The sequence below is a fragment of the Protopterus annectens genome, chromosome 8.part0 (assembly GCF_019279795.1).
Source record: "Protopterus annectens isolate FY-2018-M chromosome 8.part0, PAN1.0, whole genome shotgun sequence".
Taxonomy (NCBI): Eukaryota; Metazoa; Chordata; order Ceratodontiformes; family Protopteridae; genus Protopterus; species Protopterus annectens.
Window position 1 is genome coordinate 770,176,695 of NC_056741.1, and position 16,926 is coordinate 770,193,620.

The following is a 16,926-nucleotide window of genomic DNA, read 5'->3' on the forward strand; positions in this document are numbered from 1 at the left end:
CAGCAACCGTCCCTCCCTCCTTCCCCCTAACCTGAATGGTTATTTAGCTGAACTCGAGGTTTGGATGCTCGAGTTTTATTTTGTCTCTGAGTCAGGTTTCTCAGGTTGTTAGTTTGTTTTGTTGTTTTGTGCAGGTGGCAAACGTGATCTGAGGATTGGAAGGAGGTTGCAGGGTAGTATGGGTAAGGGGGTGGAGCTTGGAGCTCGGATCTTTAGCTTGGTATGCTGCCGGCTCGGATCCGTAACCCACAGGTTGCTGACAAATGAAGTTACCTACTCAGATGGAACGTTATGGCGAGTATATAACTTCTTTACAGTGCACATACTATGATGTAAATGGTATGTGAATCCTCTATCCTGTCTCTGTAGTTTTTAAGAAAATGGACTGTACAAATATCCCAGTAATATATCACAGTGTGAGATCTCTCTATGATCTACATTCTTGGTCAAGACCTTATCACATCCAGAATGTCAGTCGATGGCCTGTCATTAAACCTCATCAAAATGAAGAGAAATGACTGATGTAAGAAAGAAACATACTGACCCACTAATCTTCTTCTTTCGGCTTTTCCCGGTTAGAGGTTGCTACAGCGGATCATCTGTCCGCTTATGATTGGCAGTGGAGTTGTACGGTGTCGAGTTGCCAGCCCAGCGCCCAACCTTCTACAGAAGGCACACACATGCACACACTCACACCTAGGGCCAATTTAGAGTGTCCAATCCACCTACTGCATGTCTTTGGGATGTGGGAGGAAACCGGAGCACCCGGAGGAAACCCATGCGACCACAGGGAGGACATGCAGACTCCGCACAGAAGGCACCCCAGCCAAGAATCGAACTGGAGAACCTCTTGCTGTGAGGCGGCAACGCTAACCGCTGCACCACCGTGACTGACCCACTGTTATTTTAATTTTATATGATTGCTAGTACATACAGCTGTACCATATCATAAAATGAGATAATGTCCTGCCTGTATGTGGTAATGTCACTCTCACAGGCAGTAGTAATTTATCATGAATGGCTCGTTCTGAAGTCAGTGTTATTAGACATCAGCACCCAATATTATATTAATCTGAAGTAGTTAACTTCATTTGATCAGCAACCTGTGGGTTTTGGATCCGTTAGCATACCAAGCAAAAAGATCCAAGCTCCTCCCCCCTACCCATACTACACTGCACTCTCCTTCCAGTCCTCAGATCGAGTTTGCTGCAGCTTTGCCAGCACAGAATTTTTGAGCTCCAGGCAAGTTTGTCAGGGTTTTTCGAATTTTATTGGTCGTGTGTGCCCCTTTGATATATATATATCTATTAGTTTATCTCATTACCGGGTTCCTTTCCTCGCTAGATACTTGCATTTTTGTGAGTTGGAAAGTTGTTAACTTCCTGTTAGTGTAGGCCCCCTTTCCTGCCCATAGAGTGAGTGAGTGAGTGAGTGAGTGAGTGAGTGAGTGAGTGAGTGAGTGAGTGTGTGTGTGCATTTATTATGTTAGGAATGTCAAAGAGACTTTCTGTAAGTGCACAGAGTGTGGCCACAAGCTGTCGCCAGCCGACGGTCGCACTCTGTGTGTAGTTTGCTTGGGGGTGCCTCATTTGTCATCCGGCTGCAAAATCTGTGCAGCCTTTAACCCCCGAGCCCTGCGGGATCGCAGGAACAAGTTGATTCTGGCAGGTCATCTACCAGCAGAATCAACTTCTGCTTCTTCTTCCACAGCTTCTTTGCCAGCCACGGCTGTGGCTGTCCAGCCTTCTGGCCCTCCTCCCCTGTCCGGGACTCACCCTTCCACTTTGCCACAGGGAGAGAGAGAGGTCAAGAAAGAGAGAATGAAAGGCAAACACAGGGAGATAGAGAGACAAACAGAAAAGGAAAGAGAGACAGAGAGAAAGGCCGCAAGTGGCAGGCCGAGTTGGATCCAACGGCCCCTCCTGCTAAGGTGATTTTGTCTCATGTCAAAGTTACTAGGCCATCCTCTCCTCGGCTCTGTCCACCACTTTTTTCTGCGAAGCTGGACAAGGCTCGACCAGCCTCGAGGTCGTCTACGCGTCGGCGGCATCCTCGAGATCGACTCGGAGCATCTCTGAAGCAGACATGGATCGGATGATGCGAAGGTTTCTACAAACTCAACTGCAGATGGGAGTATTGCTGCCCCCCCCCCACCACTGGTGTGGGGAGTTTGGCTCTGTTTTTCACCCCAAAAGCTGCTACTTTGATCCACCCTCGGATTTTAGAGTCTGTGGATCTGAGGAGCCCCAGCGTCAGGGGGTTGGCGCCAATGGTACCTTCAGCCTCGATGCCGGCCATGCCCTCGAGTCTGTCGGATCCGCTTTCAGATCTGAGCTCTCGGAGCCGAGAGTTGGGCGTCGGATCCGAGGGGATGAGTGTGTCATCGGCTCTGTTGTGGTCGAGGCATACCATCCCTTTGGGTCTGGCCGTTCCAACTTCGGCTCCAATCCCTTCGGATCAGAGGGTCACAGCTTCCCACACCACCAGTTTCAGGGAAGCCAGTTCTCCTTTGGCGTTCATTGTGGAGAGGGTTCTCTCTGAAGGATAGAGACCCCTTACTCTTTCCTCAGGGGTCCATCCCTGCCCCCTCGCAGCTGGGTTTGTCTTCTGTCATCCAGTCCCCCCAGGGACAGCCTGTGTCTATTGCGCCCCAGCCAGTTCCCCTGGAGGAACACAAAACCATTTGTGAGCCCTTCCCGGAGAGTCCACCCGAGGAGGTTCCTCACAAACGCCAGGGTAAAAGGAGGCACTTGGACTCCCCCCGAGTCCCTCACTGAGGATACCAACTTGGAGGAAGGGGAAGGTTCCCCTGAAGACGTCGACATAATGCAAATCCTTCGCCGGGGGGGGGGGGTGTACCCAAAAACCTTCCTCTGATGAATCGGTATTCCTGGAGGCATTTGACACAGGTCCATCTACTTCTTTGGGTGTCCCCTCCAGCTGACCCTCTGGTGGACCTTTATCACCACCAGAGCCTGGAAGGAACCGAACACTGTGGAGCCAGTACCCAAAAGGCCCGACAAAATATTGAGCCCCCCCCAGCAGATGGAGCTTCTTGGAGCAAAGGTTCCCCGGTTGATGCCATGGTGGTGGCGGCGGCCACAAAAAAGGAACTCGCCCAGAAAAGTTCCTGGTTCCACCCCCCCAGACAAGGAGTCCAGGGCGATGGACCGTCTTGGAAAATGGACTTTTGCTTCAGCTACCTTTACTATAAGGGCGCTGATTTACTTGGCCCACGTAATTTGACTGCAGCAGGACCTTGTGAAAGAGTATGCCGAGTCTCCCCTAGAGTCCATGTCGGCCGTGAATAAACGGACCTTCTCGGCTCGTATGGCCACTCTCAAGTCTATGTCCAATATGTTCATGCATCTACTCTGTCACGCCACTGTGGGAGCCGCTATGGCTAACGGGTCCAGTATCTGTCTTTGCAGTTTCTCGGAACCCTTCAAGGCATCCTTCGCTAACTCACCCTTTGACGGTTAGACCCTGTTTGGGAAGACTGTCCGCGGTACACTTGTCCAGAGCGAGAAAGATGGGAAAATGGGAAAACGCTGTCAGCCATCGGGATCCGCTTCTCTAACCCTCAAAGTTCCTTTTCCAGGAACCAGCAAGGGCAAAAGAAGCTATGGTTCTGGAAATCTCACCAGTCCCGGAATGCTCAGGACTCCTCCTCCCCCAGAGGCAGAGGAGGACAAGGTGGATGCCGGCCCAGAGGCAGAGGGGGCAGAAGAACTTCGGGTCACGTGAACCATTTTCAGATCGACCCGGGCAGCAACCCTGAGTGGTTCCCCGACTGCTGCTCTCTGGAGGCAGTCGGGGGCCGTTTTTTGATGCACCTAGCCCAATGGGAGTTCATCACGACAGATCGCTGGGTGCTTCGAATAATATCCAGTGGCTATTCTATTCCCTTTACAAACAAGCCTCCTTACACAAGGCACCTCCTGGACGTCCCACCCGCTCAGAGGGAGGCCGCGGCTTTGGAAATACAAAAGCTGTTAGAAAAAAGAGCCATCCAGCAGGTGCCCACAGACCAGTCTCGATCAGGCATCTATTCCAGGTTCTTTTTAGTGCCAAAAAAGATGGGGGACCTAAAGCCGATTCTCGACCTATCAGCAATTTACCTGTTCGTTGCAAAAGAAAAGTTCCGGATGGTCACGCTTCAGTCCATCCTGCCCATCTTGCAGGAGGAAGACTGGTTGTGCTCAATAGACCTCAAGGATGCATACTGCCATATCCTGATGGACAGGCGATCCAGGATGTTCCTCCGCTTTCGGCTAGGGGGCCAGTCATTATCAATTCAGGGTCCTACCCTTCTGTCTCACCACAGCCCCAAGGGTATTCACCAAGGTCATGGCAGTTGTAGCGGCCCACCTGAGACTTCAGGGCATTCAGGTGTTCTTGTACCTTGACGACTGGCTCCTCACCGCTCCCACCAGGCATCTACTCTTACTAGCCAGAGATTTCTTTCTCCGGATATCACCTCGGCTGGGGATCACCATAAGTCTCAGGAAGTCTTCCCTACAACCTGTTCAAGTGTTAGACTTAATAGGGGCGAGAATAGATTCTCTTCAGACCAGGGCATTTTTGACACCAGACAGACTACACAGCCTGGCACTTCATGTGTTAGTGCTTCTGCAGTCTCCTGCACCCCCAGCAGAATTAGTCCTGAGAGCCTTAGGGTCCATGGCAGCAGCTATCAATCTGATCCCTTGTGCTTATCTGCATATGAGAGTTTTACACTGGATGTTGCAAGTTCAGTGGTCGATACTACATCAACCTCTAGATTTTCCGATCCCTCTGAGCAGTGTGTGTGGAAATTCTCTAATGTGGTGGCTCCGATCCCTGTATTTGCAGGAGGGACGTCCCTTTGTTGTGCCCCAACCCCAAGCCATGGTGACCACAGATGCCTCCCGCCTAGCGTGGGGGGGCACTGTTCGGGAAGGACTGTCCAAGGCAAATGGACTCAGTGCGAGACTGTTCAAGAGATGAGAGTGGTCCTTTTAGCGTTGCAGGCCCTTCATGCTTATCTTCCTCTGGGAAATATTGCGATCCAGTCAGACAATATGTCAGTGGTCTGGTGTATCAGCAAACAGGGGGGAACCAAGTCTTATCCCCTTTGTCGAGAAACCATGAGAGTTTGGGAATGAGCGAGCTCAACCAACCGCTTTCTGATAGCAATGCACATTCCGGGTCGGTCCAACATCTTGGCAGACAAATTGAGAAGAACTATCCTTTCTCCCTACGAGTGGTCTCTAAACCCTTGTGTAGCGGAACAGATCTTCCTCAAGTGGGGTCAGCCTTGCTGCGATCTCTTCGCATTGCCATCCAACGTGAAGTGCAGCATGTTTTTTGCTCTAATTCCCCCGATGGGGGAAGCCCCCAGAGATGCTCTTGTTCATACTTGGCCACCCGGCCTTCTTTATGCGTATCCCCCGCTCCCGCTCATGACAAAATTCTTACAGAAAGCTCAGCGGTTGGGGAGCAGAATTATCCTTATATCCCCATTATGGCCTTGTTAAGTCTGGTTTCCCTGCCTATGGTCTCATCTCATAGCTCCACCCTGGATCTTGGATCCCATTCTGGTTCTGATTCGTCATCCCTCGGGAATGTTTCCTCCGAATCTGGGCAGCCTGAAGCTCACAGCTTGGCTGCTCCAGTTCCACTAGTTGCTAGGACTCCCGGTATCTCTTCCCCTGTTAAATCCATTTTGATTGCAGCACATAAATCCTCTACCAGGAAAATTTAGTGTAGCAAATGGAAATGTTTCTCCATTTGGGCTTCACAGAGAAATCTGGATCCTTTTACCGCTCCGATCCCAGCGCTATTAGACTTTTTGTCTCATATCTTCCAGCAAGGAGCCAGCTCTTCCACAGTGAAGGTCCAGCTGGCGGCTATTTCCCATTTCCATGTAGGGGACAATTTAGGCTCTCTCACTGCTGCCAGAATTTGTAAGACGTTTCTAAAAGGCACTTTTCTTCTGAGACCTCCTATTAAGAATCCGTCCCCGCTGTGGGATCTGACTTCAGTTCTTTAGGCCTTAGTTGCGCCTCCTTTCGCGCCCTCTGCATCAGTTGACTTAAAATTCTTGTCATGGAAGACGGCTTTTCTTGTAGCTATCACCTCAGCCAGGAGAGTGTCGGAGCTTGAGGCTCTTTGAAACCCCCATATCTAGTGTTTCATAAGGACAAGGCGTCTCTCGGGACTAATCCGTCTTTTCTCCCTAAAGTTGCTTTGGAGACAATGTCAGTCTATTCATTTTTCTGTTTTTTCCCTAATTTTCAGAACAAAGGGGAATACAAACTTCATTTGCTGGATATTCACAGATAGTTACGTTTTTATTTGCACAGGACGGCGGTCTTTCATAAATCTGATCAACTTTTTGTTTCCTTTGCTAAGCCTTTTTTAGGGAAACAAGTTTCAAAGGTGACTTTTGCTAGGTGGATTTCCCTTTGTATCCTTCAAACATATAGAGAGCTTGGTTTACCAGAACCAGTAGGAGTTCATGCTCATTCTACGCGTTCTATGGCAACGTCTGCTGCATTCTGGTCCAGAGTTTCCCTGGATGACATTTGCTCAGCGGCTACCTGGGTGTCCCCTCACACCTTTATTACTCATTATAAACTGGATTTGGTGTCTAGAGGAAGGGCTTCCTTTGGCTCTGCAGTGCTCCACAATATCTTTCCTTAAGGGCCTTCCAAAATTTCGGGTAGCTGGGGACCCTGTCCAATAGGTTGCCAATCAAATGTAGTTAACTACTTCAGATAAAGACGTTATGTACTCACCATAACGTTCCATCTGAGTAGGTAAACTTCATTTGTCAGCAACCATCCCTCCCTCCTTCCCCCTGACCTTGGCGGTTATTTCTGCTGAGCTTGATGTTCGGAGTTCACAAGCTTGATGTTTGTCCTTGGTTCAGGGGTCTCAGGTTTTAGTTTGTTGGATGTCCTTCAAGAATGCAACTGCAGTCCTGACATATGGGTTGTCCTGCCTCCGGCAGCCCTTCAGTCGGCCGGATTCCAAAGTCTGGGTCCGGCGTCGGCTGATGTCGCCCCTTCCCCGACGTCAGAGCGCCTGGGGTATAAAAGCGTCAGCCAATGCCATCTTCTTCAGTCTTTCTTGCCGCGTGGTGCCCGAAGCAGAAGCAGTTCGCAAGTGCCCGTCGGTCAGCTCCTGTTTCAGTTACCGAAGTCATCTAAAAGCTAAGTACCCCGTTGGGGAACATTTTTTCTTGCCTCAGCCGATGTCAGAACAAATTGAGAAAGTTAATAATTGTTTGTCTTGTGGTAAACAAATACCTCATAAGGACTTCCATTCTTACTGCCTCCCTTGCCTGGGCCCAGACCACGACGTCTCGGCCTGTGCTGCCTGTGCTTGCTTTAATAAGCGCGCTCTCAGGCGCCGGGCAGAATTTGCCGAAGACTTTTTTGGCGAATCCTACGCTTACATCATGCCGTCGGAACAACCGACAGCACAAACTACCAAAAAACGAAAGGACCGGGACTGACATCCTCGGCCCGCTTCTTCTACCGATTCAACGCCTAAGCCCTCCGAGTGCTTCGGTCCCTTCGGAAGCGGTAATTCAACTGCTCCAGGCTGACGACACCGCGTTAGCACGTTCTTCGGTCTCAGAGACTACACTGGTGCCGGTTGTCGATTTTCCTCCAGAAACCGAAGTTCTCGATCTACCCGACGCCATTCCTGTGGACAAAGTTACCCCTGCACGTGGGGCAGCTAGGCCTCCTGTATCCATGTTCATCAAGGCCTTTGCACGTGCTAAGGCCGCCAGCCAGGCCAAGGCCCATCCTAAACCTACTTCTCAGGCCCCTTCTGCTGATAGACAGATCATGTTTCTTGCTGCAGATCTAATTTCTCTTATCAGGGGGTCTCAGCCCCATCCAGACAGAGGTTCTCAACCGCCTGCAGAAAATAGGCCTAGGACTGAGCAGGCAGACGACCTCTCTTCAGATGAAGCCTCTGGGGATTCAGTGCATTCAGATACCAAAGAAGAATCCTTCCAGGCCTGTGAGGACTCGGATGCTGAGGAATCAATTCCCTCTGTCTCCCCCCCACCCCCCCCGGAGGATTTTTCTTTCGGTGAAGTCCTCCACTCCATGAGGGAACATTTTAAGTGGCAGGGTCATGAATTTTCTGATTCTAGGAAAAGGCTACGTACCTTCCTTAAGTTACCCCAGCACAGACCTTTAGCTATCCCTCCAGTTTTGGATGTCCTGGATGATGTATTCTCAGACTCCAGTGCTTCCCCTGATTCTCTACCTTCTGCTCCTGTCAAGCCTGACAGATATTACAGGGTCCCTGACACTCACAAGCATCTCTTTAAGGCCCACTCTGTGGATCTAGAAACTATTTCACAGGGCCCCAAAGGAGTGGCTACCTCCTCAGCCAAGAATCCACTGCCAGCTGACAGGGAAGCAAGGTCCCTGAAGAGATGGGGTAAAAAAGTTTATACCTCTTCCACCCTTGCCATGAGGTCACTTAACTGCCTTTTTCATATGTTTCAGTACCAGGATTATTTACTGGATGATTTGCAGAAAAAGTTAGCCTCTCCTGTGCCTATAGATAGAAAGGCATTGCAGGATTTGGTTCATAACACTCAGCAGGTTAGCAATCATTTTCTTCAGTGTGGTTATGATGCATTGGAGGCTTCATGTAGGTCAGCTATGACAGGGGCTGTTATCCGTAGACATGCTTGGTTGAAAGAGCAGCCTCTGCCGGATCATGTTAAAGTAAAGCTCCTGGACGCACCTCTTGATAAACAGAAGCTTTTTGGTGCTAATGCTCAGGATGTGTTGAAGTCTATTGAAGAGAAGGCAAAATCAGTTCAGACAGTAAAGGATTTCCTCCAGGTTCAGCCACCCAGATTCAGCAGGAATTGGCCTTCAAAGAATTGGTCCTTTCCAGACTCTGACAAGTTTCAAAGGGGAAAGAACAGGCGTGCACGAGGTAGAGGGCAATACCGAGGCTCCTACAGGGGCCGCCAATGGCAACCACAAAATCAGAGAAGTGGCACAGGTAGTTCACCTGCACCACAGGGACAATCACAATGACTTACCTTTCACTCCGCCTACCACGACTCAGAGAAGCACCTCTAGGCGGAAAATTATCTCTATTCTCAAAAAACTGGCACATTATAACAAAGGACAATTGGATTCTGGACATAATAGACAGAGGTTACAGGTTCCACTTCCATACCTTACCAACGGGACAAGGCATGCCAAACCTGCCACAAAATCAAAGGGCAGAGGCACTCATAGAAGTCTCAAAGCTGTTACAAATAAAAGCAATAGAGAGGGTTCCTCCTCAGGAACAAGGCCAGGGATTTTACTCAAGACTGTTCCTTGTTCCAAGAAAAGAAAAGCAATGGAGGCCTATTTTGGATTTGTCCGTTCTAAATACTTTTCTCATGGTGCCAAAATTCAAGATGCTGACGTTACAGCAACTTCTTCCCATGCTGGGCAAGGGGTCTTGGCTGGTTACTCTGGACCTCAAGGAGGCATACCTGCATGTCCCTATCAGACACAGTTGCAGAAGATACCTCAGATTTCTTGCAGGAACAGAGCACTATCAATTCTCAGCATTGCCGTTTGGCTTATCTACTGCGCCCAGAGTATTCACGAAATGCCTGGCATCAGTAGTGGCACATTGCAGACTCCAGGGGATTCAAATATACCCTTACCTGGATGACTGCCTCATACAAGCAGACAGCAAACAAACTTTGATAAAACATTTGGATTATGTCATTCAGTTGCTGCAGGCTTTGGGATACACAGTCATCATTCAAAAATCAAGACTACTGCCATCCCAAGAGATCATTTTTCTAGGAGCAAAGCTGGACACACCGCTACAAATGGCCTTCCTCACAGAGGAGAAACAAGAGCATTTAACAGAGTACTTCAAAAGCCCAGCAAAACTAACCCACCTGACCGCAAGGAAGATTCTGCAGGCCCTGGGGTTCATGGCATCTTGTATTCTTCTAATCCCTCTGGCAAGACTACACATGAGGAAGCTGCAATGGTACCTAAAAAGCTTGTAGTCTCAACACAGCCACAACCTAGAAGACATAATACCACTCATACCATGCCTGCAAAGGGAATTTTTGTGGTGGGCTCAAGCAAGCCACTTAAACGAAGGTATGCCTTTCAACAAAGCTCCAACAAGTCAGACTATTACAACAGACGCCTCAGACCATGGATGGGGGGCGCACATGGACGGCAGATGCATTCAAGGGCAATGGACTCCCATGGAAATGCATCAGCACATAAATCAAAAAGAGATGTTGGCAGTGATACATGCAATAGAAGCCTTTGGAAAATCTCTTCAGCAAGGTCATCTGCTAATAAGGACAGACAACACTATGGTCATGTGGTACATAAACAAACAAGGGGGCACTCATTCCTACCCCCTCTGCAGACTAACAATGACTCTTTGGGAAAAGTCCCTGAAACTGAACATCTACTTGCAATCCCAGTTTGTTCCGGGCAAGGACAATGTTCTGGCAGACAGGTTGAGCCGAAATTTCTTGGATCCACACGAATGGATGCTACACCCAAGCATTTTCTCACAAATAACAACTGCATGGGGAAGACCGGACATAGACCTCTTTGCATCTCATCTCAATCATCACCTGGAAAGGTTCTGCACAAGGATGCACCATCCTCTAGCCTGGAGAACGGATGCTCTTTCCTTCAGCTGGAATGCCCTTACAATTTATGCATTCCCTCCTCTACCCTTACTCACCAAGGTGTAACTGAAGATCAAGGCAGAACAACCAAGAGGAATCTTGATAGCTCCAGACTGGCCAAGGCAACACTGGTATCCACTGCTACTGAGCATAACTCACACCAAACCGTGGCCCTTGCCTCAATGGCCTCTGCTCTTGACTCAGCACAATTACAAAACTATTCATCAGAACCTGCAAACCTTAAAGCTAACAGCTTGGAGAGTTCCATGACTGTGACCCATGACTCCCTCTCCAAAAAAGTTCAGGAAAGTTTGCTGGAGGCACGCAGACCTTCCACCAGAAAAACCTATTCGGCCAAATGGAAGAGATTCATCATCTGGAATGTCAACAAGGGCCAGGATGCATCACTGATGAACATACCTCAGATATTAGAATACTTGGCAGAAATGTTTCAAAGTGGCCTCTCATACTCTTCCATCAAAATTCACGCTTCAGCTATCTCAGCACATTACAACTGTGATCCACCTGTGTTTTCGTATCCCTTGCTAAGACAGTTTCTAAGAGGTATAAAGAATATCAAACCTCCAAGGAAACCACCAATTCCTGCATGGGACCTCAATTACGTCTTGTAAAATTTAACTCTTCCTCCTTTTGAACCAGCAGCATCTTCAGAAATGCAATTTCTCTCTTGGAAAACAGTTTTCCTGTTGGCAGTCACCTCAGCAAGAAGAGTCTCGGAGATACAGGCCCTCATGGCAGTTCCTCCTTTTCTCATCTTTCATCAAGACAGAGTTTCTCTTAAGACCAATCCTTCATTCATGCCTAAGGTGATATCCAGAGTGTCTCTAAACCAAGCAATTCACCTGCCTACTTTCTTTCCTAACCCTCAAAATAAAGGGGAAAGGCTGTTGCATACTTTAGACATTCACAGGCAACTACGCTACTACTTGGACAGAACAAAGTCCACCAGGAAGTCTGACCAACTGTTTGTAGCCTATGCTGCGGGGACGCAAGGAAAAGCAGTCACCAAACGAACTATCTCAAAATGGATTGGACACTGCATCAGATTCTGTTACTCTTTCCATGGAAAAAGTGCCAGCTAATATTAGACCACACTCCACCCGAGCTTTGGCCACATCCACAGCCTTTCTAAGAGGAGTGGCTACAAAAGATATTCTAGAGGCTGCTACATGGAGCTCCGTGCATACATTTACCAAACACTACAACCTGCCATTATACTCCAGGTCCCGAGCAGGCTTTGCTTCGGCAGTCCTGCAGGGCCTTCTAGCTACACCATCCCTTGCTTAGTCCTACCACCCCCAGCTTGGCTATGGTATTCAACCCATATGTCAGGACTGCAGTTGCTTTCTTGAAGGACATAGTACAGTTTTGTACCTACCATAAATGTCGATGTCCGATAGATATGCAACTGCAGTCAGGTTTTCCCTCCCTCCTACCCCTCTGTTTTTCCTTTGGGTCCTTTCCCCCCTTTCCTGTCAGCTGGGGTTATTTGTTATGGTGTATCTGTTTATTACTTTATACTTTTGTGCATGTTTGGAATTTATTGCATTTCTCCAAATTTAGCCTTCCTTGGAGGGCACCTGGCATCTGGGGCAAGAAACACTGAAGAAGATGGCGTCGGCTGATGCTTTTATACCCCAGGCGCTCTGACATCGGGGGAGTGGCGACATCAGCCGGCGCCGGACCCAGACTTTGGAATCCGGCCGACCGAAGGACTGCCTGACGCAGGACAACCCATATGTCAGGACTGCAGTTGCATATCTATCGGACATCTACATTTATGGTAGGTACAAAACTGTACTTTGTCATGTGTGGATTGGCAAACCCGATCTGAGGATTGGAAGGAGGTTACAGTGTAGTATGGGTAGGGGAGAGGAGCTTGGAGCTCGGATCTTTTTGCTTGGTATGCTGCCGGCTCGGATCTGTGTCAGATCCGAAACCCACAGGTTGCTGACAAATGAAGTTTACCTACTCAGATGGAACGTTATGGTGAGTACATAACTTATTTTTTTACGACATGCTGTCACATTGGCCAGAATAATGCAGAACTGCATACTGCCCATGAACAAATGAAGTTTGAACCAGATTTCTGTATAGTTGACATGGTAGTTTTAATACAAATATGGGGGGGCTGAGCAATGCTGTGATTTACTTACCAGAATCAAAATTACAATTAAAATATAATATGATAAAATTACTCTTTGCATTATCAGTTTTACACTTGTTTTCAGTTTATTTCTTTATGGTTTTCAAGACAGAATGTGAACATATAAAAAGCCCTGTGCATTTTCTTCCACCTTGACCTGGCAATATAGTATAATGCCAAAAGTTTTACACAAAATACATACTGTTCTAAGAGCACGCTGTGATGCCACCAGACATCGCTCTTCACAATTGGTTAGTAGGTAACTGAAGGCCAAGGAACCGAGGGAGCAAAGACACAAAATCAGGGACAGTTTTATTACTATTATAAGTTAACACAGCCGGTAGAGTAATACGTTCTGCATTAAAACACATCTATCACATTTCTGACTGCTGCTGTCAGCCAGATATACGTTATACATAACAGACCATCAGAATGCACAAATAAAAGCAATAAATGTAGCTACGACAACAACCTTTACACCGCAGCTTAGCCTAGCAATCCAATGCTGTCATTATAATTCACACCACCACAGAAAATTGATGGTCAATTTTACAGTTTTCAAGAAAGAATGGGACAGTTTTATTGCTCTTATAAAAGTAAGACACTTGGTACACTACTGCATTTTGCATTAAAACACATTTAGCTTTAGACCCCGAGAGGCACAGTGGGCTAGGTAGCTCCACAACAAAAATGATCACAACAGTGGAAATGGCCGTTTGGATTGATTGCAAGGTATTACAGGGCGCAATTCTCTGCAACGAACTGAAATGAACACTGACCTTATTGTAGATGTAAAGGAAGATCTGTGTTGCAGCTGTATGGCGCTTGCCTTTCAGGGTTTTCTGCTGCTGTATTCTCCATTGATGGATGAATTATTTCTGGTTTCCCGAAACATTGCACAGAAATGTGCTGTTATGGTAGATAGAAGGATCCAGGAAAACTTAGGGGGTGGAGGTGTTAGGCAAGTGGTGACTTGGATTGCAAGAATCCAATTGGCTGCCAACACTTGCTTCCTGTAAGAAATACAAAATTGGCTTGCTGTGATCACAAGCAGATACAAAGTGCATGGCAAGTCGATTTTCTCGTAAACTTTAAATGTAAACCTGATGTTACACCACAATTAAAAATAAGTTGAGAAGGTACCTGACAAAGTTCAGGTACTTTTTCAACTTAATTTTTAACAGTGGGGCTAAAACTTTACTGCAAAGTTACAGGCGCTTGTGGAAGACACTCTGGTGGAATAGCATACCTTTTCTAGCATCTCAGAGAGCGCTCGGATGCAAGCACAAAGGTGCCCTGAGAAGGTATTCGGAGTTAATGAATTAAAGTATATTTCAGCATGTCTGCCCATGGATCTTCCAGTTTTCCTGTTTTTTTTGGTAAATCAGTTTCTGAAGAGAGATGTCCTGACAGAAATCACTATTGCAGTATTCATAACAGATGGGTTATAGGTCGCTGACATCCAACCTAGGTACTGAAGCTTTACCTTCCCGAGGACGTACATCCGGATGAGGGCATCAGTTCATCTTCATAGGGGTATATAATCAGACATGCATGCAAGATCCTCAGACTGACTTGCTGCCAGTCTGAATGCAGGTCATTGCACCCGACAAACTGTTACTGTTTGGTACCATAGTCGCTTATCAGATTCAGATAAGTGCCCCATAGATCCTTCCTTTGTAAACCTTTGACTGCATTTTAACTGTTAGATGTCAGCTCGGAGGGGTAAGTGCAGTAGGCAAATTCCATACAAAAACTTACATACAAAGTGCCTGTTCTGTCTAAGCCATGAACAGGACTACAAAACCAGCAACATTTGTCACTTGTCTGGGCTGAGAAACTCTTAATACTTCATCGAGGATAAGACATTGTCCTCCTGCCCAAGAAAACCTTAAAAGACCTGAGAGCAGGTTTTCTTTCAGTTTTCTCTGAATCAGACGTACCCACTGAGGTGGTCGAACCCATAGTACTCCAGTCTTCATCTTACGTGCACTCTACAATGACCTCGCCGGAGGCCAGTACAGCTCCTGAGGCCTTGGAAATGATGGAATTCACTGACAAACCATGCCTCATTATCTCACAGGGTCCTTGCGGAGTCCCTCAGATTCTTCTGCAGGAAGAAAGACCCAGTACTCTTATTGAAATACACCAAAAACTCTGAACATCCTAAACTGTTACAGGTGAAAAAAAACTTGTGTACAACTTCCCTGTCTGCATCCAACTTTCCTGTCTCCATCCAGGGAGATAGAATGGATTGATTTTCTCAGGGTTATTCATGGCAATTATGTCCCAGAATCCTCTATCCTTTGTGACCCAGCCTTCTCAGGCCACACAGTAGAAATGGGCTTTGGATTCTTCCTCCTCTGATGAACCTGAAGGAGATTCTGACCATTCTCTCAACTACTCTTCTCAGTTACATACCCCTGAACAGATGTCATCTGATGAGGAAGATGGGCACTCGTGCACCTCCTCCAGTTCTCCTAGTGCTAAATGCTTACCTGTACGCATTTCAAGTCAAATCTTCTACACCTTGATTCTCAACTTCCTGCTCCAAAAAGTGCACAGGGCTGATGAACTTAAGTACCTATACAAAAGTCCCATGGCAGACCCAGTTTGTAGTATCCCTGACCTCGGACAAATCTACCAAGCACTAATGTTCTCCCCCATTGAAAAGGCCAGTTAAGCAGTGGATAAGTAGGGTAAGAAAGTGTATACTTCCTTAATTCTGGCTTTCAGAGCCATTGACTACCAAACTGAAATGACTAAGTACTTACTCTCTGTGCTCTAATCCTTAAGTAAAGCCATCACAGAGCCCCAGACACCTGAATCAAAACAGCATGTACAATCCCTAGTGGTCCAGGCTTCCCAAATAGCCAGGCACAGTATTAAATGCAGCTATGATGCTGTGGACCTTTTCCAGGGCAGCTGCTACTAGGTCATTTATCAGGCAGTATGCTGGCTGTGAGGTCAGCCTATTGCTTAATACTTCAATTTTAGACTCCCCCCTAGGATAATGACCTTCTGTTTGGCTCGCAAACTGCCAGCCTTTTCATGCCATTGCAGAAACATGACAAGACAGTGAAATATTGCCGTCAAATTCTTCTCTCTACGTTTCCCTGGTATCATAGAAATTATCCAGGAAAATCTACCTCCTTTAAGAGATATGCTAGACCCTTCATAGGCAAAGGAAAATTCCTAAAAAAGATTTCCAGATAAAACTCAGAGGGATTCCCCTCCCAGTAGGCCTCAGTTTGGTAGTAAGCCCCTGTGACTATATGCCACTTGTCATCCTCTCCAGTCCCAGCGCCCTCATTTCCCTCTCAAAGACTTTCTCTTTATCTCCTATCCTGGGAAAAAGTAATCTCAGACAAATGGGTCTTAAGCTTTATCAAGGAGGCTTATAGTGTGACTTGGGAAAACCACCCCTCTCCTGGGGAATACCCCTGCCTCCTCCCAAGACTTATTGGTTCACAGAACCATAGAAAAAGTCCCCTTAATTTTTTTTAGAAAAGGGATTTTACTCAAGGATCTTTCTTATCCCAAGAAAGGTGGGCCAGTGAAGATCCGTTCTGGACCTGTCTGCTAAACTTTTTGAGTCCCTTTTTTCAAAATGCTTTCCTTACACACTCTTGTAGCCTTTCTCCTTCTTCAGGCCTCCCTGGTATCATTAGACCTAAAGGGTACTTATCCGCATGTTCTCATTCATCCTTCAGGCAGAAAATTTCTTGGGTCCTTTACTGGATCATCCCATTTTCAGTTTATTGCTTTGCCCTTGTATCTTTCTACAGCTCCAAGGGTTTTCACAAAGTGTGCGACTGTAGTGGTATCATTCTGCCACACCCAGGGTATACACATATTCCCTTACTTGGTTGACCTCCTATTCCAGCTGTATTCAGGACACTCATCTCAACCATCTTCATTATGCTGTATGACTTTTGAAACTCCTGGGGTTCGCCATCAGTTACAAAAAAATCCCAGTTCAATCCCACCCAACAACTTGACTTTTCTGGACTGCAACCTGGAAACCTGTACTATGCTTGTCTTTATTCCTCAGTCAAAA

At 47.2% G+C, this 16,926-nt stretch overlaps 1 protein-coding gene across 2 annotated transcripts in view; it reads left to right on the forward strand.

Annotated features, from left to right (window-relative positions):
* Positions 1-16,926, forward strand: part of TESK2 (testis associated actin remodelling kinase 2) — a 1,590,840-nt gene that overhangs the window by 1,166,190 nt on the left and 407,724 nt on the right. The gene's annotated exons all lie outside the window — the stretch shown is intronic.